General features: G+C 47.2%; 1 protein-coding gene across 24 annotated transcripts in view; it reads left to right on the top strand.

Annotated features, from left to right (window-relative positions):
* SIPA1L1 (signal induced proliferation associated 1 like 1) overlaps positions 1-25,724 on the top strand; it is a 335,625-nt gene that overhangs the window by 9,894 nt on the left and 300,007 nt on the right. For 15 of the 24 annotated variants that reach the window (XM_075531727.1, XM_075531728.1, XM_075531743.1 and 12 more), the window contains one exon: positions 21,782-21,851. The exons of 5 other annotated variants lie outside the window; for them this stretch is intronic. The gene's annotated coding sequence lies outside the window, so the exon portion shown is untranslated. Of the gene's footprint in view, positions 1-8,145; positions 8,710-11,559; positions 11,579-21,781; positions 21,852-25,724 lie in introns of those variants that run through there. 4 more of the 24 variants (XM_075531734.1, XM_075531732.1, XM_075531733.1 and 1 more) reach the window with 3 other exon arrangements.

Here is a 25,724-nt window from a genome sequence, read left to right as displayed (position 1 = left end):
TCAAAATTGACTCGGTAGGAATGGGTTTGTAGCACTGTTTCTTGAAAGAGCTGAAATAGGAGACAGGAGCTTTTGTTTATAACTCTTAAAACATAAAAGAGAAAAAATCCACAACATTTAGCATTTATCTCATCCCGGCATGAAAACAATCTACATTTAAACTCAACTCACCGTCTTTCCTTTACACTTTAGGCAGTGCCCAATCGTGCACTTCATCTGCCTGCTGTCCTCAGCAGCGTGTTAGGAACCGGTCCCCTTTCAGGTGATTAGTGTGGTGCCACTGTGGGGGATGTAGACGTGCTGGTCACCCTTCTCCTTGGCCCACATGTCCCGGTCGTGCATGCATGAGGTCGTCGGTCAGTGGCCTCAGCAGAGTCCCACTGCACAGCTGACCGCCACGGTCTTGATCATCAAGCTGGTATTCACCTGCCCTGCCCAGTGTGCCACACTCAGAGCACCGCGTGTGACATTTGGCCTTAGAAAACGGCTAGCTTCCTTTGAACGTGTCAGCTGAAAGTCAGTCAGTCTAGTAAAGTAAGACTGACTTGTAAGATCCAGTTATGCCAAGAAAAATTTAAGTGTTCTCTTGAACTTGGAAAGTTGGCTGTTGAAAGTCTGGCCTGAACCCCGGAAGATTTGTTCTAGTCCAGCCTCTGGCTCTGTATTAGTACGTTTGCAACGTGAGGTTTTTCTGTCATTTACTGTCCCCTGTGTTTGTTGAGCACCTTGTCGCTGGTAGGTGCTCTTCTCACCCCAGATATGGCCTGGGACACTCCCGAGGGAGCCGGGAAGCTAGTGCAGGGCTGTGTGCAGCAGGTTTTGATGTGATGTCTTTTCAGAGGTGCACATTCTGTGTAAGGGTGAATTGAGTGAAGGAGGCAAACCTGGGGGCTTCTTAAACTCACCTGGTTAGAGAGGAGGATGCAGCCGCAGAAGCGACGGGAAGTGCAGACAAGGCTGCTGAGAGTTGGAGCTGACTCGATGGCAGCTTCCAGTACGACCCAGTGCCAGGCGTGCTGAGGGCTGAGGGAGCGTGGAGGGGTGCATGCGCTGCTGTGGTCTGGGGCCTGAGCCGCTGGAATAATGGGGCCTGGAGGGCCGCTGAGAGTGGGCTGGGTGTTGGCTATGGGATGCTAGTAGACATCAGGGTAGAATGTCTAGTAGCCCGTGGGACAAATTCTGTCCATCTCCATGAACATCGTTTTCTCGCCTGTCAAATGGGGTACCACCTGCTCCTGGCATTCGTGGAATCAGTTGAGACTTAAGAGAAGTGAAAACCTTCCAAGGCGAAGGCTTGTAGTGGAGGTTTTTCCATCTGGAAAATATTCCGGTTTCCATCTTAAGTGCCTTATCTGCTGGGATTATTTTACCCCTGGGTTAGAAAGTCTAAAGGGAGCTTCAGAGTTCTTGGTAAAATGGAATTAAGAGATGATGGGATTTTCCCGCGAGCTTTTTGAGCCCGCCCCCGCCCCCCCCCCCGCCCCCCCCCCTGCCGTATGGTGGGAAGTTGGCATCTGTCTTCCAGAGTGGGACTTCTGAAAAGGTGGCAACGTCTTCTGTCCGCCTCCTCCTGCCGTTCTGAGGCTGCTCCTGGGAGAGCTCCCCATTGCAGCCCTCCCGCGAGAGTCTGAAGATGCCCAGTGCTTGAGAGCCTATGCAACCACAGGTTAAGCAGCGATTCTCAACCTGTGGGTCGTGACCCCTTTGGGGGTTCTTGCGACCTTTCACAGGGGTCACCCGATTCATCACAGTAGCAACACGACAGTGACGAAGTAGCAACAAAAATAATTGGATGGTTGGGGGGGGGGAGGGGGGTCACCACCACGAGGAACTGTCTGAGAGGGTTGTGACACGAGGAAGGTGGAGACCCGCTGGGTGAACTGGACACCTGGACTAGTCTGTCTTTCATGGCCTCAAGGCAAAGGGACTCACTCAGCTGGGAAGGCTGCCTTCTCAGAGCCCCCTTTCACATTGGGCTTCCTGTCTCCGGGTCAGTGAACAGAACCAAAGCAGCACCTTCATTAGTACCTCTGTTTTCTCAGAACAGTACCTTTTTAGGAAGGCTCCTTGGTGGCACAGTGGTTACATGTTGGGCTGCTGCCTATAAGTCAGCAGTTCGAAACTGCCAGCCGCCCTGAGGCAGGAAGATGAGGCTTTTTACTCCTGTAGCGAGACGTGGTCGTGAACCCCCCAGGCCAGTTCTCCCCTGCCCTGTAGGATCACCGAGTCAGAACCAACTCAATGGCAGGAAGTTCGGTTTTGAGAGGCTTTTAAAATGTTTTATGGGCAGATTAAATACACGTTAAATATATAGCCGAACCCACCGTGTAAACATTTGCTTAAGGTCCAAGTGAAATGGCGAAAGCATCAGTCTTACACTATTTTGATCAAAGGGATTTTTGAATTCATGAAATGTCTTTCATTAGAAGTAAATGGCTGTATCCTTGAAGTCTGGTGTTTGCTTCTAATTGCTACCTTCCCACAGATGCAGTTCTGCTGCGGGAACCTCTTCCATAACGAGAGGCGGTCAGTGGTGGGGACGGGGGCTTTGCACAGAAACGCCGTTTCTCTGCAGTGCCCTCCTCGTTCCTTCAAGATTGGCTTGGGCCTTTACATGTGTCCTGACTTAGGAAGACGGGGAGTGCCCATGCTCACCGACCTCACTGTTGGTGCCTGCCGGCCAACGGTTGGGAACACCATCTGCGTATCCGAGCCCGAGGAAGGAAGGAAGGAGTCACGGGAGCCAGTTTTCCCGTGGGTATTGTGGAGACAAATTATTTTTGAATAGCTTATCTTTCATCTTTGAAGTAAGTGGACCCCTTCCATGGGAGGGTTTTGTCAGGTCTTCACATCCATCAAATAGATTTTACCCATCTTCCTCCACGTTCAGTGACATAATCTTTTACTTTGCAGTGAATCGGCTTATTGCACAATAGTGAATCCCACTTGTAAGGATCTGAAATGCAGGTCCAGCTCAGTGTCACCTGGCACGGCATAGTCGTGGGAAAGAATGCCAACCTTTGATACGTGTTAGGACATTGGGACCAGATTCACATGAAGTGATTCTAGGGGGATCTTACATGTAAATCTTTATCTTCCCCAGGCTTCAGCTGTTTTATGCCCTAAAAAAATGAATTATGTCTTTCTGAAGTGTCTTGCATGACTCCCCTTTGGCTTCTTATTTATTTATTGACTGGTTGATTGATTTATTGATTGGCTTCTTATATAAAGTTGAGTAATAGTCCTTTATACTGGGAGAGACTAAGTTTCTTCCATCTCAGTAACTGTATTCCTACTATTTTCTGTTTCTGTTTTCAACATCTCTACTGAGATATAATTCCCATGAAGTACTATTCATGCATTTAACACATGTGGCTCTGTTTTCTTGTGTATTCACAGACGTGTAACCATGCCATAGTCCATGTGCCCCCAAAAGAAACCGTGGCACTCACTCTTCCTTTTCCCCAAGCACTCCCAGCCCCAGGCAGCCTGGAATCTACTTTCTCTATGGATTTTCCGGTTCCGGTTCTGCAGATTTCCTGTAGCTGGAATTAGACGATCTGTAGTCTGTTGTGATTGGCTGCTTTCACTTAGCATGCTGTTTTCAAAGTTCATGCATTGATATTTCAGTGCTCCTCTTCTTTTTTATTGTAAGAACGTGGGTAACAAACAGTTTACCATTTCAGGAGTTTCTACATGTATAATTTAGTAGCATTAATTACATTCATCATATTGTGTCACCGTCATCTGTTCTTTTCCAACTGTTGGACCACCGTGACCAGAAACTCGGTGAGGGGGCCCTTGTGGTGTCGTGGTTACACGGGGGGCTGCTGACTGCAAGGCCAGCAGTTTGAACCCAGCAGCCCACTCTTGGAGGAAAGATGGGGCTTTCTACTCCGTAAAGAGTTACAGTCTGGGAAACTCACAGGGTACTTCTAGTGGGGTCGCTGTGAGTCGGCCTTGACTTGATGGCAGTGAGTTTGGTTTGATTTGAACAAAGTCTGGCCTCTCTCAGCCCTGACTTCCCTTTTCCTCCTCCATCACACTGCAGGTACCCACTTTGAGGCTGTATTGCCTATTTTATATAAGGGGATTATAGAAATCTGCCCTCTTGTGGCTGACTGGATTTCCCTCAGTATGATGTTTTTAAGGCTCACGTATGTTGTAGCATGTGCCAGAGCTTCATTTCTCTTTATGGCTTAGTAATATTCCATTGTCTGTGTGGACAATGTTTTGTTTATATCCCTTGTTACTGTTACTTGGGCTGTTTCTAGCCTTTGGCTGTGGTGACTAGTGCTGTGGGACGTTGGTGGGCAGCACTCAGTTTGCATTCCTGCGTTCCGTTCTGTAATGTCCCGAGGACTGGGGAGGTACTGGGTCAGATGATAAGGAAAGGGGAGTCCTGGTGGGTATCGGGTGAGTGTTGGACTGCTGCTGCCAGGTCAGCGATTCAAACCCACCAGTTTCTCTGCAGGAGAAAGATGAAACTAATGGATACCGTCAAGCGTTACAGCCTCAGAAGCCTTCTTTCTATAGGGTTGCCCTGAGTCAGAATTGATTGAAGTGGATTTGAGTTTCTGGTACGGCTGGGTTTTATCTTTGAGGCGCTGCCGAAGTGGATGAGAGCTCAGTTTCACCACATCCTCTCCAGCACTCGCTGCCTTTTGTTTTTTGGATCTTGGCCATTTTGGTTTGAAGTGGCAACACTGGTTTTCATTCGCCTTTCTAGAAGGGCTATTGCAGCTGCTGAGCATCTTGTTGGCTGATGGACTACTTGTCTTCCAGGGAGAAATCATCTACTCAGATCCTGTGCCCAATGTTTTTTTAAACTGAGCTACTGCTCTTTATTGCTTGGCCATCGGGGTTCTTCATATGTTCTAAGTAAAGGTTTTATCCGAGAGATACCTGGCAAAGCTCTTCTCCCATTCTGTGGATTGTCTTTGCACTTTCTTGTTGGTATCTTTTGATGCATGACAGCTTTTAATTTGGATAATGTCCAGTTTGTTTTTTCTTTTGTTTGTGCCTTCAATGGCATATGTATCACTCCTAAGTGTTTTTTTGATCTTCAGTTTTATTTATTTTATTAAAAAAATTTTTTAAAAGATTTTTTTATTTTTTTAATGAGGCTACAGAGCTGCTTGAATCTACTGAATTGTTAAACCTGAAAAACCTGAATGGTGTGGATCATTTTGGTTTTAAAATCCATGTGGAGGTTCTCTGCTAGCTGGGAACAGCTCTCAAAGCACATTTTTCTTTCTTTTTTAAAAATCATTTTATTGGGGCCTCATACAACTCATCACAATCCATCCATACATCAATTGTGTAAAGCACATTTGTACATTTGTTACCCTCATCATTCTCAAAACATTTGCTCTCCACTTAAGCTCCTGGCATCAGCTCCTCATTTTCCCCCCTTCCTTCCCCCCTCCCTCATGAACCCTTGATAATTTATAGATTATTATTTTGTCATATCTTACACTGTCTGACATCTCCACCCACTTTTCTGTTGTCTCTCCCCCAGGGAGGAGGTTATATGTAGATCCCTAATCAGTTCCCCTTTTCCATTCCACCCTCCCTCCACCCTTCTGGTATCCCAACTCTCACCACTGGTCCTGAAGGGATCATCCGCCCTGGATTCCCTGTGTTTCCAGTTCCTATCTGTACCAGCGTACATCCTCTAGTCTAGCTAGATTTGTAAGGTAGAATTGGGATCATGATAGTGGGGGTGGGGTAAGCATTAAAGAACTAGAGGAAAATTGTATGTCATCGTTACTACACTGCACCCTGATTGGCTCATCTCCTCCCCGTGACCCTTCTATAAGGGGATGTCCAGTTGAAAGTAACTTTCACTTGGCCGGTAATGTTTCAGATTTTAGATTCAAAACCAGGTATAATTCCCTGGTCTACAGGCACCAAAAGGATCGCTGTGTTGGGGGCCAGAGAAAACAGCAGAGCTGCCCAGTTACTGTTTGCATTTGTAGCCATGAGAGTGAAGTGTGAAGCTTTTGCTGACCAATGAAACCATTTTGGCACTAATCGATGAGACGTGCACTCAGCACTGGGATTGCTGGCTCCTCTTGCCCCCACCTGTGTTGAGGTTCGCTCTGTTGCTTTCTTCCAGCGCTTTGCTCCAGGACTTCGTAGTCCCCCCCCCCTCTTTCTCTTACACACACACACACACACACACACACACACACACACCAGGACTTCTTAGTCCCCCCTGCCCCCTCTCTCTCTTTCTCTTACACACACACACACACACACACACACACACACTCACACACCAGGACTTCGTAGTCCCCCCCCTCTCTCTTTCTCTTACACACACACACACACACACACACACACACACACACACACACACACACCAGGACTTCGTAGTCCCCCCTCTCTCTCTTTCTCTTACACACACACACATACACACACACACACACACCAGGACTTCGTAGTCCCCCTCTCTTTCTCTTACACACACACACACACACACACACACACACACACACCAGGACTTCGTAGTCCCCCCCTCTCTTTCTCTTACACACACACACACACACACACACACACACACACACACACACACACACACACCAGGACTTCGTAGTCCCCTCTCTCTCTCTTTCTCTTACACACACACACACACACGTACTGCCCCAAGAAAAAAACGGATTTTTTTAAAAACAAAACAACCTTATCGCCTTCCAAGTACTCTCCATAACACTTACTACATTGATCAAATATGCGATTCCATTCTCGGAAACATTTTTCAAATGCATCTGTTTGATTGGTTGATAATACCTCCCTTGTTTTTCTTCTTCACCTCTTCTCTGTCTTCAAATCACTGTCCTTGCGTGTCCCTCTTCATTCTCAGAAACCAACACGTCACATGGCGCGAGCTCAGATGAATCAGGTGTGTGGGGCAAGAGAGGCATGCTGGTTTTTTTTGTCCAAAACCAGCACACTGAGATGGCCTTGTGGTGGCAAACCCAGTGTACCCCCTGCCGCGTATCAGGCCTGTTGGTCCAGTGCTGTGAGGCAGTCTTCTGAGCGTCGCAAGCTCGAAAGCCTCATTAACTCTGACCTGGCGGCATGAGCTCCAAATGAACTCGGAGTCAACGTTTTTGTCCGTTTGGGATGTCCAGAACAAGCTTTGTCATCAATAGACATTTCACCTTTTTTCAAATGAGAAAATCACTCGGACACTTGAGTTTTTCCCATAGTTCTGTCCTTGTAAGCCGTGTTTAACATCAGTACATTTCTGAGGCATTTTTCCAGTGCAGGAAAGAAAACTTCACAGCCACAAGCTGTTCTTTTAAATCGTCCATCCCAAAAAACGAGGTTTGAGGGAAACTGCTTTTATGAAAAATTCAGTGACCAGAGAATACCTTCCTAGGTGAGCCGCTGGGTGCACCAACTCAGAGGAAGTTGCTGGATGCTCCATTGGTGGGGGAAATGCGTCCTACGATAGCTCTGCTCTGCCCAGTGCGTTGCCGTTTCCTTTTTTGTTGGTATATATATACACACACACACATGCACACACCCCCCCTTGTATATATATGTACATGTACACATACTGAGTATGTAACCCCTTGTATGTATGTATATATGTACACACATACATACTGAGTATATACATATATGTACATATATACACTAAGTACATAACCCCTTGTATGTATGTATATATGTACACACATACATACATACATACTGAGGACGTAACCCCTTGCTGTGTCCTCCAGTCTATCTGGTCTGAGTGTGCTTCGAAGGCAGCGCTCACGGTGCCGCACCCAGTCCCAGGAACTCGGGTGGGGCGGTGCCTTACCGGAAGCCCCACTCTCCTGCTTGACCGTTCGTTCTGTCGGAGCTTCTCCCCTCCTTCCGCCACTGGCCTGAGCCTTGTCTGGGCTTCGCCCCCGCGGCGGGCCGTGCCTCCACTGTGGGTCGGTTTGGTCTTTCCCTCGGTTCGTCGGGTTTCTTTGGCGTCTCCAGGACGCGCCTCTCCTCATTCTGGCTTCCTCCCCTTTCGCTCTGTCTTTATTTCCTTTGTGCCTTCTTTCATTTTAGTTCTCTTCAGTTCAAGAAGTGAGTGAAATCTGAGTCGCTCATCTCTAGCCTTATCTCTCTCATTCCTTTCCTGCCTGTCATGCTTTTTATCAGTGTCTTGTTTTCTCTTTTCCCTCTGAAGCAGTACCAGTTCCCAACCAGTCAGCCCTGACTCACGGTGACCCCATCCAGGCGGGTCAGGGTAGAACTGTGTGCTGTGGTTTGCAAGCGCCGCTTTTTTGGGACATAGATGGCCAGGGTGTCACGTGGATGGATTTGCACCTCCAACCTTTGGGTCAACAGCTGAGTATGTTAACTGTTTGCACCAGCCAGAAACCAATGATGCAGTAGGACGCCCTGAACTCGAGCTTTCTTACGTTTCTCATCCTGCTCAAGGCCCACCCTCATTGAAGTCTTTCCTGAGAACTCTTTGCTCAAACAGTGTTGTGCTGTCTTGCATTTTTAAAGAGCTTGGCACTTAATTAATGCTAGTTCATCAGGGTTGATTAGCCCACAGAAGAGTCCGCGGATGCCACCCCTTGTCACAGGAGTTGAAAGTTCATGGAAGGAAGAGAGATTACCTTGGTCTTCGCTGGCATCCTGAGGTACAACACAGATGAGGAGAGTCACTGTAGATATTTGGAGGAACTCAGAAGCGACTTTCAGGTAGGACTATGTCGGTGGGCTAGGCAGCCTGTGCTTTCCATCAGTAGGGCCCATGGGAAGGGCTGGGTCATTTGTGGAGAGGGCCATTGGAAAGGCCATTCAGATGGTCCGTGCGGGAACTTCCAGATTAGTGGCTCTCTGACTCTGAGGGTATCAGAATCACCCGGGGGAACAGGTCAGATTTCAAGCATACAGGTTCTCAGGGCCCTCCGCTTGAGTGATCTGCAAAGCTAGGCTTGCATACTTTTGAGTCACGTGCCAATTTTGGCCCCAAGATACTATGAATGTCAAATTTGCTTAGATTATTTTTCTGTTGACTATCAGTGTGATGCTGCAGGGTAAAGTTTTAGGGTCTCCTCTCACAGGCCGTGGATTCAAGGGGAGAATACAGACAATTTTTCCTCTGGGAGGTTTCAGTTGTTTGAGGACGGAGACCATTTATTTCTCATTTTGTCAAGTTTTGGTGTGTCCCAGAGGAGTGGGCACATTGGCATGTGTTCTTGAGCGCTGCATCTTGTAGCCAGATGTTGATTCAGTTGGTTCCCGCTGTAGGCCTTCCAGATGTGCTCCTCAGCACCCTGTTAAGTGGGTGTCTGCATCAGCTGAAGAGGGCTACGCACGCGCCGGTTGCTGCTGCGTGACGCGTTCAGCTTCTCTGGGTGGTGGGCTGCCATCATTGTTGAGTGCCCATGTGCCGGGCACTTCCCACCACGTGGTTGTCCATCTCTAGGCTGTTGGGACTCTGAGTGGGCGTCGGAGCACTGCGGTCCTGTGAGAGAGTCTTCTGCACAGTCAGGTGCAGTGCAGAAGTGAGCTGCTGATGGGAGGAATCGGTCAGTGCAACAATTCCTGTTGGTTCTAGAGCAGTTGGTTTGACTTGCTTTATTGTTTGGAATGCCAGAAAGCCTGTTGACTCATAATAGAGTTGTTATGACCAGCACCCTCTCAGTTAAACGTGTAATTTATGTTAAATACCGTGCCCTGCTGATGACAGAGGCCCTCCACCCGTCTCCCCAGTGAGAGGCTGGTCTTGCTAGCATAATGTGAACGTGTGGTGTGTCGTTTCTCATCCTCCTGTGCCATGCCACAGTGGAAAGCCAGGGCCTGGTTCTTGTTTCTGTCTTTTGTATCCTCAGTGATGATCTGTATTTCCCAGAAATGGAGTGCGATCCACCCATTTGCTGTTTCTCTTCCTGTCTGTCTCTGTTGAAGGATTTTGGCCTGGCAAGGTGACTTCCCTTGTGTGCTTTTAAAGTGCTCAGTTAATTTTGTTAGCCTTCATTGAACTTTGCTGACATACCAGCTCTCTAAGGCTCTTGCCTTAGATGAACTCACTTTGCCCTTAAGGCAAGTGAAAACTTACTGGCCTTGACCCAATTCCGGGTCACAGTGACCCTGTGGGACAGGGGACAGCTGCCCCTGTGAGTAGCTGAGATTTTGTAATCTTCCTGAGAGTAGAAAGCCTTCTCTTCCTACTATAGAGCAGTTGGTGGTTTTGAACTGCTGACTTTGTGGTTGGCCGTTCAGAGTGTAACCCACTAGGCTCCTTCTCGTGATGTTGTTCTCCTTAGGTGCCATCCAAGTTGGTTCCAAACCACAGCCTCCCTATGCCAAGCGGAAGGAAACCCCGCCCAGTCCTGCCCCACCCTCACGATTGGCCCTATGTCTGATCCCATGGTGGCAGCCGCGGTGTCCGTCCATCTCCTTGAGGGCCATCCTCTGTCTCGCTGTCCCTCCGCTTGACCAAGCAGATGTCCTTCTCCAGGGACCGGTCTCTCCGACAACCTGCCCAGAGTACGCCAGACGAAGCCTCGCCACCTTGGCCCCTGAGGGGGCTTTGGCTGTGCTGCTTCCCAGACAGGTCGGGTGGTCCGTGTGGCAGTCCACGGGACTTCCGAGACTCTTCTCCAGCACCACAGTTCAGACGCATTGACTCTTCTTCGTCTTCCTTGTGCAGTGTCCAGCTTTCACGTGCACATGAGGCCCTAGAAGATACCGTAGCCTGCGTCCTCAAAGTGACAGCCTTGCTTTTCAATACGCGAAAGACGTCTGTGAGCAGATTTGCCCCCTGCAACTCCCCTTTGGAGCTCTTGCCTTCCTCGTTACAGGATGCATAATAGGTATTGTCCGTGTCGATAGACGAGGAAACCGAGGCTTAGAAAAGCTGGGTGACTTGTCTGACTTTCAAGCTTTCATCTGTTTGCATTTCCCGGAGCACTTGGACAGGAGCTAACACCATGAAAAAAGATCCTCTCCCTGAATCTTGTTGCTCAGCTTCTTAAGAAAGCATGGTGGTCCACGAGTGAGCTTTTTAGGATGAGATGTTGAACTCGGAAAAAATTCTTGTGTGCGTGCGTGGTGGCCCGGTGGGTTGTGCTGTGGCTTGCTAACTGCAAGGTCAGCAGTGGGAACGAGCCGGCCATGCCGCGGGAGAATGAGGCGGCTGGTGCCTCCCGTGAAGACAGACAGCCTTGGAAAACCCCCGGAGCAGTGTTCCCCTTACAGGGTCTCTAGGAGTCAGGATTGGTGGTTTAGTTGGTATTTACTTTTGTGTGTCCTTTGTCTATCCCCACACAGTCAAAATCATGTTGCCATTGAATGTTCTCTCCGCTCAACTGAATCCACTTGGGCTACCTCCGGTCAGAGAAGCTCAGAGGCCCAAGTTGAAGTGTTTCTAGGAGGGGGAGCTTGACGGGGCAAAAAGAGGAAGGCCCTCCACTAAGTGGGTTGCCACAGAGGCTGCGACCATGCCTTCAAACAGGAGAACAATTGTGAAGATGGCGTAGGACCTGGGCCATGTTGTCGATAGGGGCCCCGCTGTAAGTGGGAAGCGACTTGCCGCCTCTAAGAACAACGTGGCTGGAGTCAGGTAAGCTTTGACCTGGTGGGTTCAGACCCACCACACATGCTGCCTGGGGTAGGGAGAGCCACACCTAGTAAAGGCTTGATGGCTCCCGGCCGGAGGAGAAGCTGCTTAATGAGGGGGGAATCTGTGGTGGCTTGAGGTGCTGTCCTGTTTGTTTGTGTGTGTGAGAGAGATTTATAGCACTGGCAAAATAGATACTAAAATGTTATATCTACCTGAAGTAAACAGAAAAATGTCTTCTAGGAGGAACAGCTTCACTTTACCTCCACTGGAAGACAGATGGGGAGCGGGTCAATTCATTGTCTGGGTGAAGTGCTTTCTTGCCCCTCTTGTGGCATGGGATTCTGCTGTGATGTCGCCATCCTGTCATTGAATTCTGTCGCTTGCCCTGAAATCATCATGCTGTCCTCAAGTCAGCATCTGGTTTTGTTCTGAAATACATGTCCCGCACCTTAAAATACAGACTTTTCAAGAGTTTAATGGAGCTAGAGTTAATTGGAAATACAGACTCAGTTGTGGTTCTTTCCGGTGTGCTTCTGGGAAACATATAATTAATTGATCAAGCAGAATTAAATTGCTCATGCGAGTAAACCTGAGCTAGACCATGGGTCAGCAGACTGCCGCTCTCGCGTCGTGTGAGGCTCTTTCGGTGCACACATGTATGTGGCTCTGAAGTAGAATTGAGAACATGTGAAGGACTTTATTCAGTGATTACACTTGTTTGATTACACTTGTTTGCAAAAATGTATCGGTGGCTGTCATAATTTTTGAATTATTGTGAGGGGCAAGTTTGACTCTTCATCTCAAAAGTGTGCTGACCCTGAATTAGATCATGGTGAGTAAAAATGACATTTTTTTCATGCTTTAACTTTTCTGCTGACTTGTGGGCGTTGTAGATTTACCAATCCAAGTTACCGCCTCTTAAACCTTCCACATACAGGTCAGCTCTCCAAACTAAACATTTGAACACTTTGTTAAAATAAGTCCTTGAGATTTTCTAGTTTGTTTTATTAGATAAGGCTTTTTGGGGGTGTAATAATATGGCTGGGGTTGGTTTTATCTTAATCCCTTGTTTGCTTAATCCCTTATTTATTCTTATGAACAAGGGTTAATCAAAGGTGGCTGAGGTGGACCCTGGTGGGCCTTCTGAATGGAGCAGGGAAACCCTGTGGCTCTCCAGTGAATTCAACACCTGGTCCCATGTGTGTAGAACCTGTCCCGCAACCAGCCTCTTTCTGGTTTGTCTTGGGACCTTCACCTGGTCTTTGTTTTGCATACTGCTCATGCTTAACTGCTTAGATTGTTTGAGAATTACTTTCCAATGGGTTCGACAGCTACCAGAATCCAAGTGCAAGAAAAGGCATGACATTCACACGTTAACCCTCTCACTATTAATCAGCAAAGTGTATCAGCAAATATCCAAACACTTACCTTTCATTCAACTAACAGCTGAGTTCTGTTTGGTGCCAGCCACGTCTGTGGATGATGGGGTACTATGCTGAGTGCAGTTTCCAGTTTCTCAGGCACCTGTGGGTGGACTTGAACCTCCAACCTTTAGGTTAGTGGTGAGGTTCGACCCAGGGACTTTCGCACGTAAAAAAGAAGGCATTAAAGTGAACTTTGGGGAGAAGGGTTAAAAAGACCCTGGCAAAGTGGTGAGTTTCCAAGGCTGTGGAAACCGCCACCTTATGGATGTGGGGTTTGGAACTTCCAAGGACAAAAATCTTGGGGCATGCAACCAAGATCAGTGTTGACCTCAGAGTTCCCCGCGCACAGGGCCTTAGTTATAAGTGCCTCCAAACTTTGTGAGATGATGGTCGGCATTCCGGATGCTTTCCTCAACAGTCCATTTTATTTAACCTTTGTTAGGGGACAGTGTGCGAGCAAGAGGCCTTCTCACCTATTACAGGATGGCTACTACACACCTGTAGTATAAGGGCTTGTAGTCCATGGTTTAAGGATGAGAGCTTTCAGAACAGAAAAATAAAAACTACTTATTTGAAGGTCTCTTATGTGTCATGACCCCGCCCACCCCCCAGATATGTCTCATTTAATTTTGTAGCGAGGAAGGAATTTTCCTTCTCATTTTTGTAGTATCTCCCCAAACTCATTGCCATCGAGTTGATGCCGACTCATGGCGACCCTGTAGGACAGGGTAGACCTGCCCCGTGAGTTTCTGAGAGTAGAAAGCCCTGCCTTTCACCCTGGCAGCTGCTGGTGGTTTTGAACTGCTGACCTTTTGGGTCACAACCAACCCATCACCACTATACCACCAGGACTCTCCCCGCCCAAATACCATTTTAATTGACATATTTTACTCATTCCAATATATTCCTTCCCTTCCCGTGCAGTGCTGTTGTTTAGTCCCATCGGGTGGGTGGGGCTGTGCAATGTCACCAATGCTGTCAACTCCCCTGTTCCCTCCCTCCGCCCCTGCACCTTTCGATAGCACAGACAGACAGCACAGTCACGGTTGCAGTGCTTAGTGCTTCACATGAAGTGACGGCCACATAAAGATTTTGGACCCAGAAAACACGGACTGCATTCCTAACAGCGGGACCTCAGGCGAGTCCCCAGCGTCTTTATTTGTAAAAAGGAGCAACAGTGGGAGGTTACTGTGAAGATGGGATCGGATCATGTGTATCATACCGGGACTGAGCACCAGTAGTGGGAACCCTTGTTTTGATTCAATTGTGAGTCAGTAGATACGGTGTGGCAGATAATAGATGCCCAGTAGATTTTTTTCCAAAAAATTTAAAAACATTGTGAATTAGCTGTATGTGTGTGGGGGGGTGGGAGGTGCTTTACACTTTAGATTCCTGATACATGTTAATTACCCACTCTTCTTTCTTAATCCATCTGTCTGTCAGTTTGTCAGACAAACAGGCCTATGTGTTGCTGGGATATGTCACTGGTGGCGTTGCCACAGTGATGTGTTTGAAGAGTTTCTTGAGTGCAGCAGATTAGGTAGAAAGGCCTGGTGATTTCCTGAAAATAAGCCAGCGAAAATCCTATTGCTCACAGTAGAGCACCAAGCAGTGCATTTCAGCTGTCTGTGTATTTGTGGAGATCTCAGCTCAAAAGGAAACATTTGGCATATTTGTTACTCCCATTTCAGAAGGGGGATGGTGGGGACTCTGACTGACTCACGCTATTTGGTGAAAGAGGCCGTTTTGCCCTGGGGGTTCTTCATAATGGAAGCCAACCAGTTTCATAAGGCTCAGGGAAAAGATGACCTCGGAGGCCAGCAGAGCTAAGAGGATGATGCCAACAGTTAAGTGCCAGGCTACTTAGTGGCCGGTCAGGAGTTTGAGCGCCCAGGACAGGGCGGCACTCCTTACAGAAGCTGCTCACCAGGCTTTCCTGCCACCTTGCCCCTGCGCGGTTTCAAGCCACAACCTTTAGCAGCCACCTACAAACTGTATGTGCCCAGCCAGTGACGCCCTGGAAGCACGGCCTGGCCATCTGCTTTTGAAGGTCATAGCACTGGACCCCCCGCCCCCCAGCACAGTTACACTCTGAACAATGTGGCCATGCCATTAATGAGCTGATCACGTTGCATCTGATCAAGAGGGGTGAGGTGAATTCTGATCATTTGAAAGTGGGGTCTGAAAGGAGAAGAGGAGTCAGGTTTCATTGTTTTGTTTTTTTTTTTTGGCAAGGGCACCTGCAAGGAGGGGAGTGGTCATCTCTGGAGATGTAGAAGGTGATCTATCGCTGTGATCGCCCAGGCTTCACTGACTGTTAAACATGTCAGCCTTTTCTAAAGTCAACCTTAACATCAGCAAGAGAGGAGGAGCTCAGAATGAAGGGTAATTTAAATTGGATAACTTCAGCTCATGAAACAGTCATGAGTGAGATCCCCCCCCTTGCTCACACACACACACACGCATGTGTGCGTACACGCGTTCTGTGGACCTATAGAAGTAGGCTTTTGATAGTCAAACTTTGAGATTCACTCTCTGCTGTCCCAGAAAGTTGCTGGGGAAATTCCATTCCTCCTCCTCCACATCCCTCCTTCCGCTAACTTTCTGAAGCCCCCTGTACTTATAATACGTGACCACCAGCTCCTTAAACTTTGGCTAACATTGGCTGTATCTAAATACTGCACCCCATAACCTCATTAGATAAGGAGTGAAGGATAAAACCTTCCAAATAGGTCACGTGTCATTTCACAACCCAAAATATCTCATTCCTTTAAAGAGCAGAGAACGGGGGGCCAGGTGCACCCACAGGACACATGCACGCATGTAGCCACAGGAAAGCCCCAGTCTCAGTGTGGCAACGTCTTTGCTGAAAGCTTTGTGAGATGAGCCTTTTAAAGTCGCCAGGCTCATAGGTTTTCTTGAGCAGACTGCGGGCCTTGCCCTCTCAGGAGAGGCAGGTTTCAACTTTTGGGTGCTTCTATTCCCCCTCCCCCCCCCCCTCCGCCTCATAACACAACGGCCACAAAGTCATCAATTCTGGCTTCAGCTTCCTGTAGCACAGAGCAGATTTGCTCCCCTGAGTTTCTGAGGCTGTAGATCTCTGTGGAAGCAGAGTTGCTTCATCTTTCGCCCACGGAATGGCTGGTGGGTTCAAATTGCTGACCTTTGGGTTAGCAGCCCAGAGCCTACCTTATTGTGTCACCAGGGCGCCTGCCTTCCCACATCCCCCCTCCCTGCCATCCCGTCCATTCTGATCACAGCGACCCCATAGGACAGGGTAGCGCTGTCCTCGTGGGCTTCCAAGACTGGAACTCTTGGATTTCAGACTCTTGGTTTCAAACCGCCGACCCGGCAGTTAGCAGCCCAGTGCATACCCGCTACACCCCCAGGGCTGCTTATCACCACAGGAGCGGTAGCTGCTCACAGAGCCTGTGTTCAGTGTGGAAGTACACTACGACACACACTTGATTTAGACGATCCTGCAGTCAGGAAGGCAGCAGCATTGTCCTCACACATAGCTCAGAAGGCAGGGAGGGCTGTGGGAGACTGGGGGTGAGTGAGTGGTGGGGAACCCAGGGAAGAAGTGGGGAAAGTGCTGTCACATTTAGGGGATTGCAGCTAATGTCACAAAGCAAATGCATGTGAATTGTTGGATGCAAAACTCAGTTGCCTTTCTCAACTTTGACCCAAACCACAATACCAAAAAAAAGAAAAGAAAAAAAGAGAGACAATTCTAGGCAGCAAGGGTGTGGGCGGTGGCCCTTGCAGTAGCTGAATGGCGACTCCGAGTACCTAGAGAGTACCAGTATCCTTGTTCCTGGATACGTTTGCTTTCCATTGAATGTAACACCTACTTTCTGTTTGGCACAGTGTCAAGATGCTCTCTGAATGTCAGAGCCATAAACCGGCTTTGGAAGTGTGTGAAGGATCTTTTTACAAAGGTTTGCCCTTGAGTATTGCCTGAGCAGTACTTGGTGCACTTTCAGAGTACAGACTGCTCAGGCTGCTCAAAGGCATGGAATGTCCTGTGTTAGATCCCGTTACTATTAAACAAAACAAACAGGCAAATCGGTATTGCTAACTACGAATTATTTCCCCCAACCCTGGCCTCTGTTGTTAAGGGGCTTGATAGCTCTCTAACCATAAGATAGTTTTTAATGTGGGGCCTCAGCTCTCATTGCTTCCAGTCAGCTGCTGGTGTTCAGTACCGGTGGTGTGTCTTGGTTACCATCAGTGTCTGGTTTAAACATTATCATGTTGCCCCAAGTTCACTGCTGCTTTGTGAATGGAGGTGTTTCCTGGCTCCCAGCATAGGGTCCTCTGGCATCTGAGCCCAGTGTCAGCTCACATTGTCTGCTGCTTGGGAACGAGTTGAAAGTGCTCCTGGAGGCATCTCTGCTCTTTCTCTGGTCGAGAAAGTGCTGTTTATTGTAGCCAGTTCTCCAGTGTCCTGCCAAGTTACTGACATCGGACACTATTGACAGAAAATTAGTTAGGCAAAACCCATTTTCTTCCCCTGGCATGGCAAAGCTAATGACATTTATGAGAGAGTACATCTAAGGAGAGGTTAGATGGGCTCATGGTGGATTTGAGCTCTGGCCTGGAACATAGAACTCTTGATTGACAGCAGAATTTTCTGGGTACTAATTTCTTTTCATCCCCAGCCCCCTCCCCATCTTATATTTGGAAATAAGGAAATGAAAATTTTCTACTTACAGTGGTCAGATTTTTAGTTACAGGTATAAAGAGCTAATCTAGCCTGTGACAAATCACCTAGGGATTTGTTAAAGGGTGATGGCTTGGTAGGTCATTCATTGGAGGGCTGAAGGAGGCACCCATACACGTGAGGTTCCTGGAGACAATTGCCAGTACTATACCACAGGAATGCCCACGCCCCTTCAGGATGCTCCACAGCACCAAGCTAGAGCCACCTCTGTCTGCCTGTGAGTACCCAGCAGTCTGCCAGCCTGACTCTCTCCCGTCTGGCTCTGTTCCACAGAGGCTCCTATGGCTGCATCAGATTGGACGAGGCTTTATTCACGTGCCCACCCATCCTGTAAGGCATGGGAGAATCTCCCAACCTCATTCTGTGTATGCGCTTAAATAAAAAATCTACACTGAGAAAGCAGGCTTCACACCAGATAGATAGACGCACGCTAGGCGAGCCTTTGAGGGGAACAGCTCCATACGGTTTGCTTGGACGAGAGGATCGCAGTGAGTCAGAATCAGCCAGGTGGCATGTAACAGTGGTCTTCCCAGAGCAGACTAGATTGCCAGGCCTTTCTTCCAGGCGCTCTTGACAGGATTAAAGTGCCCACGTTTAGGCAACAGCCAATTACACACCACCCAGGGACCTTCAGCAGGACTAGAGTGGCGAGAAGCTGCAAAAGATGATTGGGGGGAGGGGCCCCGAATAGCAGATGCTCATTACAGCACACTTAATACAAAGAATTGTGATGATGGTAGCTAATGTTTAAGGAAACCTATTTATAAACAGACTCCCCTCCCCTCCTTTGTTAATTGGGAAGGGGTGCATACAGAATCCTGAGGAAGCCCGGAGTTTCAGGCTCCTGCTGCTTTCTCAACTCCTCCAATGCGACTAGATGGTTGTCGTCATTTTGACCTTGGAGGGCCTCCCTGCAAGCCAGGGCCCTTCTGGTAACCTGGTCTGTGGATCAGAGAGGGGCAGTGGATACTATACGACCTGCCAAGATCACTGTATTACTATTAGAAGAACAAGTTAACAGTGTATGAATCTGGGATGGTGAGTTTGAATGAGGAGCATGATGTTGTCATTTCCAGAGTGTGGCAGTTTTTCCTGAAGTGGACTTTACAGGACGGACCTCAGAAATCCTCTAAACCAGTGGCTCTCACTCTTCCTAATGTACCCTTTTGTACAGTTCCTCGTGGTGGTGATCCCCCCCAACCATAAAATTATTTTTGTTGCTGCTTCGTCACTGTCACTGTTATCAATTGGGTGACTCTTGTGAAAGGGTCGTGCGACCCACAGGTTGAGAACCACTGCTCTAAATCTCTAAACCAGCGGTTCTCAACCTGTGGGTCCAGACCCCATTTGGGGGACGGGGTCGAATCACCCTTTCACAGGGGTCGCCCGGTTCATCACAGTAGCAAAATGACAGTGACGAAGTAGCAAAGAAAATAGTTTTATGGTTGGGGGGGGGGTCACCACCACATGAGGAACTGTGTGAAAGGGTCATGAATGAGGAAGGTGGAGAACCACTGTTGTAAACTGGAGCCCAGGGTTAAGCGACTTGCTGAAGGCTGGGTCCCTGGAGTTGAGGTAACTCCACAGGCAGCTAGCTCTATTTTAACAGCGACCGAGGGTCTCCAGGCCTCTGACATCCCAGCCCAAACCCTGCGCTGGAGCGAGCTTTCCCTGCCTCTCTCTGGCGCACCACACTGAGATCGCAGGGCCAGTGGCTCCATGGAGTTGCTGTTAGCTGGGTAGCACTGGAGGCCTTTCGGATGAGAACTTGGGCACTTGCACATGAATTTGTGAGGAAAACAGAGAAGTAACAAGTAGGTAAACTTAATAGCTCTGTTGACTTTCGTGGGTTGCTCCTAAGTTCACTGCCACACAGCGTCTTTTGATAAGACGTGCACAGCCAGTACAAGGGGAGCACTACCAAGCTGCCTTCAGCGCGCTTACCTTTGAATCTTGTTCAGATGCTGCCTCTGTAGTGAGGCCTGTCCCGACCCACCCTGCTGACAATTGCAGCCCACCCCACTGTTGCTCTGTCATTCTTGAATCCTATTACCCTGCCTACCAGTTTGGCCTAATTTTTAAAAATAACCTACATCTCCTCTAACATTGTGTGTGTTTATGTGTGTATCTCCCATTTAATTTTTTCCTATTGAGTTATGTTTACTGATCACTGTGACTTCCTCCACTGGAGTGTAAGCTCAACCAAGGCAGAGAATTTGTCAGTTTATGTATTCTGGCATGAAGAATATATAGAGCAGTGGTTCTCAACCTGTGGGTCATGACCCCTTTGGGGGTTGAACAACCCTTTCACGGGGTGGCCTAAGACCATCGAAAAGCACATAAATATTTCACAATATTTAATTACATACTGTTTTGTGATGAATCACTATGCTTTGTGTTTAATTACGTTCCATTTGTAACAATGAAAATACATTGTGCATATCAGATATTTAGATGACGATTCATGACAATAGCAAAAGGACAGTGCTGAAGTAGCAACGAAAATAATTTTATGGTTGGGGTCCCCACAGCATGAGGAGCTGTGTGAAAGGGCCGTAGCATGAGGAAGGTTGAGACCCACTGCTGTAGACCCTGCTGCCACGCGGCCGGTACTCAACGAACATGTGAGTAGATAAACGCACCAGGCTACAACAGCTACTCTAGGACCCCTTCTAAGTAAAGTGACAGATTTAAAATCTTAGCATTTGGTCATTGGGGATGGCAAAGTCAACAGTGGACCATACGGAAGAGATTATTTTATGTGAAGTGTGTTGTGTATGGTACTCTGGAATCAACACACGACTCCATTTCAGATTACCCCCCCACCCCCAAAAATCCTTATATAGCTATTCCCAACAGAACAAGTTCTTTAGATCTTAAAGTTGAAGTTTCTAAGTGATAAAAATACATCCAGAGATTCTCAAGTATCGACCTGGAGAGAAAACAGATTTTAAAAATAGCTCATTTGACAGGTGTTCATCGTTAACAGAAAAGGCCCCGTTTCAGAGGGTGCCCAGGAGAGGGAGGGGGTGGGAAGAGGAAGGAGTCAAGGTCTTGCGAAGTTGGGAGCGCATGTATTTCAGCAGTTCCAGTGGGTCAGCATCGACTGACTGGTTGCAGGTGACTTGCCGCCAAGTTGACGGTGTAAATCCCCCTGCAGGTCCTCAGGAAAGGAGAGACCCTGCTCTTGGAGTGATGTATCACCTCCGAAACAATGCAGGGCTGTGAGGGGTCACAGTCAGTGTGACTCAATGGCAGCGAGTGCTTTGTTTCAGTTTGACAGCAGTCACATATAAATATCGTTTAATCTCTTACCTTGTTTATGTGGTCTTACTCTCTGACAACCTACTGTTGAGAGTTGTTTTCCGTTAAATCTGTATTGCACAAGTGAGTTTGCTAGTTCTTGGTGAATGTGCAGAAAGACCCGACAGAATTAGAGGCTCCCGACCCCACTGTGGCAGATCATGTGTTTGGAGGCTCAAGCATGGTGTCTGTTAGCAGGCATGCCTTGACAAGTGGAGGGAGCGGTGCAGTTACCATTATGGGCCCCAGGGTGAGAAGGAAGACCCAGCCTCACACATGTGAGGCTTCATTACAAATAAAATTGAAACACATATATCTGAGTTCTAACGTCAGAGATGGCTTTAGAATCCTTGGATTGATTTCGGTCTCAGGATTTGGAATTTTGAAATCCGTGGCGGTTTGCTCGAGTGTGGGTTAGATAGAATAAGCCACACAGGTCCCGGGGCCTGAAGGAAACCTTTCTTTCCGCTTTTGTCTCAGGGATGTGTGGCAGCGTCAGAGCAGATGGAAGGCTGGAGTTTGAGCCTCAGTTTTGTGAAAGCTTCAGCAGCCAATTGGCTGACTCTGAATTGTAAGACGGGAAGAACCACCCACGTTTTCCATTTTAGCTGTGAGTCATAGAAAACAGGTTCCTGCAGAAGCCATTTGGCTTTAACAAGTGTACGGAAATTTCATCTTTGGTCAGATGGATGTTTTTATCTTCATTGTGCACGTATTTCAAATTAATTATTGTCCCTGGTCAATCTGCAGGTGAAATTTTCATCGTGAATCTCCTGTAGCATTGGCCAAGATTCCTCTAAAAGACACCGAGTGGGAACAGGTAAGGATCTCCTTTTACACTGTTTCAATACTACACAGTCCTCGGAGCAGAATGATGGAGGCCTCTGCCCTCCCCTTCACCATTGAATGTGAATTTGAATTCTCTACACAGTTTCTATCCATTTGGATTCGTTTAGGGAGGTTTCAATGGGGCTGGGTACTTAAAAACAATGAGGGAAACAATTGCCATGTGAAACTGTTACAGTGTACCAAACAGCCGTTTAAAAGTGTTACAATGTTACTGCCTGCACTTCTCCCATAGGGTCACCCTTTAGCATTGGGCTGGGCTTTTCCGTTTGGCCTTCAATTCTTCCAACGTACACTTCCGACGTACAGCTGAATTGGAATTGCTGGGTGATGCAGAGGAGGGGCTCTGGTGGCACAGTGGGTGATGTGTGGAACTGCTAACCATAGGTCAAAGGTCTGACCTCACCAGGCTTGCTGCAGGAGGAAGAGGCTGCCAACTCCAAAAGATTGGGAGTCTCAGAAACCCAAAGGGACAGTTCTGCTCTGTCCCACAGGGTTGGTCACTAGGTGTCAGAATCAACTTGATGGCAATGAGTTTGGACGATTTGGGGTGATGGGTAATTGTACTCTTCAACGTTTCTGAGTAACCACCGAGGTGTTGCTCATAGTGACTGTACATTTTACATTCCCCCAGCAGTGGGTTCCGGCACTAGTTTCTTTACAACCTTGCCAATTCTTGTTTTCCTTTTTAATTTTGGGTTCGTGGCCATTCTAATGATGCCTCATCATTACTTAGATTCAGTCATCTCTTCCTGCTGGCTAATGATGTTGAACATCTCTTCTTAGACTTGTTGGCGATCTGCATCGTTGGTCTGATTACCCTTGTGTTAAGTTGTAGACATTTTGCATATATTTTGGATATTAGGCTCTTATTGGATCTATGGTTTCTGAACTTTTCTCTTGAGGCTCTTAGTTAGGCAATTAACAACAACAAACTTGCTCTTGGTCTGTAAAGCCCTTTGATGTACCAGGGCAGTATTCATATCGTAGAAGTATTCATAATAAAAGCAAATACTTGCTAAATTTAATAATAAACAGTGGCATTTTAGAGTGAAAAGACCATTAAATGTGGTATAAATCATAAGTTCTATTTATTAACTCATAGAATGGCTTTGAGAAGTTAATTCCATTTCCTTAGTGGTAAATAGTATTTGATTAAGTAATTCACTTTATACTTAAAGCACTGTCATCCTGAGTAATATAAGGGTGAGTAAATACTTGGAGGAGCACTTGGCAGTGGTAAATCCAGATGAACTGCAGCATGGGATTCTAGTAATGCTTCCCCTTACCTTGACTAATAAGGATGTTTCTGGAAAGGTTTGTTTATTTGTGACACATGAAAGACTCAAATGGTATGCCTTTGTTGATGACAGTAACAAAAGTAAACATTGAAATGGGTGTTCCTACAGTCTTTTCGTTGTAGGAGCTGTGGATGGTAGTTTCTCAATCATTTAAAGTGGAATTTTAGCAAACGTATGGGCCTTAGAGAGGTGGTCAGTGCAAAAGAGGAAAGACCTTTGGTGAGCTAATTGATACGGATGCTGCACCAAGGGGCTCAAACATAGGAATGTGTGTAAGGATGGAGCAGGGCTGGGTAGTGCGTCATTCTGGTGCCCGTGGGAGTGCTGTGAGTTGGGACCCACTCATCAACACCCAACAACCACAGCAGCAGATGGCTTCACCTAGCTTCTTTGTGTACTCTGGGGTAAGGTGCATACAGTTCATTTGAATAATAAAATACACGGTTCATTTGAATAATAAGATAGCCTACTACATTAAGAGTTGTGATGGGTACCCAAGTGATGCTGAGTGCCAGCTTTTCAACATAGACTTTCTCTGTGTTGCCATTCTCCTTTTGAACCCGCATCTCCAGTGGCAGAATGGTTGGAACAATTCTGTTGGGGAGGGGGGGACTCAACCTCAGAGCCCCAATTCTACTGAGAGGCTAGAAACTCTGGGGTACACCGCACTTAAGACATTGCCATATTGTCTTTTCCTGATTTTTGATTTGTAAGCACTTTTAAAAGGAAATGTTCTTATTAAAGTTATAAGCATTTTTAAAAAAGGAACTACATATTTGATGATTGACTGACAGAAGACTAAGAATACATTCGTTTACCTTCCTGGGTAGATTTGTTCACTAATTTGGCACCAGAAATTGAGCGTAGATCACAGGAAGATCATCAGTGTTAGCGACTTTTAATAGCTATTGGTATGCAGTAGATTCAGATGAGTAACCCAGGATAATTTGAGTTAAATAATATATTTATTTTAATAATTCCCAGATTCCTCTTCATCTTTTCCACCAATTTCCAGATGCATTTGTTTGCTTGGGTAGATCCAGAAACATCGTGGACCCCCCCCCCACCCCCACCTCCAAGGGCTACTGTTGAGGTGGCACACGTACTGGTCCAAGGAACTTACTTTAGCCACGCTTGTTCCCAGCTCAGGTCTTGCTCTGTGGGGCAGGCTGTGCTTTGGTGCAGCGAGCCACCCAAGCCAGGTGGTGGGCTGCAGGTTATGCTCATACACCAGGAAGTGAGTGGAGGGGATTACAAATATTCAGCCTTTCTGAGGAATAGTTAGGAACATGCACTGGGGCAGGCTTATGCTCCTTGACCAGGATATGACTTGTCGTATGCTTGTAACCCTTCTGAGTGTTCCCTGAGTCGGTCTGGTGACCTCTTTCCAGGCACCCCGTGTTCCTGGACAGGCAAGTTCTTCCGTTTTGGGTTCAACTGTAGGTTGTGATGGTCTTGTGTGCGTGGGTTTGGTGGGCCAGATCTGGTTAGAACCAATCCCATGCCATGACCAGACACTTTCCCAGGAAGAAAGGGCTCAAGAGAAACAGGTTTTGGGGCAGGAAAGAATAGGTTAATTTTGGGCAATAGCTGAAGTATGCATTTTAACATCCTGTGACATATCTCTGAAATCCTTAAGGGTTAAGGTTTTGGGGCAAGCTGCAGAATTTATGATATGACTTAGGGTTAAGCAGGTTGGGAGTGGTCACATTTCTTTCTCCAAAATTTAGAAGCTGTTATTTTTAGCTTTGCTTGACATTTATGTTTTCAGTTTGCAGAATTTAAATAGTGTATTCCGCATGAAGAAATGATGTAAGGTTTTCTCCACTCCACTCTCAGTCTCTGGACGTCACATTCTTGGCCAGCATTAATTTGTTTTGCATGTCTCTCTTACAAGTGTAATCCTTACAAGTTCATTCAAGCAGTGATTGGACCTGAGGTTAAGTGATACTGTGCTGGTTTGGCAGGACCTGGCCATAAATTCTTCTCTTTAAATACAGAATGGCCTGGGGTGACGGAAATGTTTACACGCATAATTGCACATGTTTTACACACCCAGGAATGTGCACATGGGCAGCGGTCATCTCCAGTGAGAAGCTGGCCCTAGGATGATGGGCCAGTCAACCCACAGCTTCCCTGGGAGGGAGTGCTGTCTCAGGCAGCGAGGTTTATATGTTGAATTTAATTGAATGTTTCAGATTGGATAGAACTATGATTAGTTTTCCAGCATGTCCAGACAGTCTCCTATCTTAACAATATAGTGTTAGTAGATTGAAAAAAAAGTATATGTTTTCAATTTTTTTTCTTTTCGTTCTTTTTGATAATTTTGTCCTCGCAAGCTGTTTTGCAAACAATTACGGCAGAAGTAATTCCCCTTCTCCCTATCAGATCAAGTGGAACGTGGAGTAAGTGAAGTGGTGCTCAACCTTCCTAACGCCGTGACCCTTTAAAACAGTTCCTCATGTTGTGGTGACCCCCAACCATAACATTATTTTCGTTGCTAGTTCATAACTAATTTTGCTACTGTTATGAATCGGGTGACCCCT

This window comes from Tenrec ecaudatus, chromosome 14, assembly GCF_050624435.1.
Source record: "Tenrec ecaudatus isolate mTenEca1 chromosome 14, mTenEca1.hap1, whole genome shotgun sequence".
In the NCBI taxonomy this organism is placed as follows: Eukaryota; Metazoa; Chordata; class Mammalia; order Afrosoricida; family Tenrecidae; genus Tenrec; species Tenrec ecaudatus.
The sequence above is the reverse complement of the archived record's forward strand: the minus strand, read 5'-3'. Positions and strand labels throughout refer to the sequence as shown.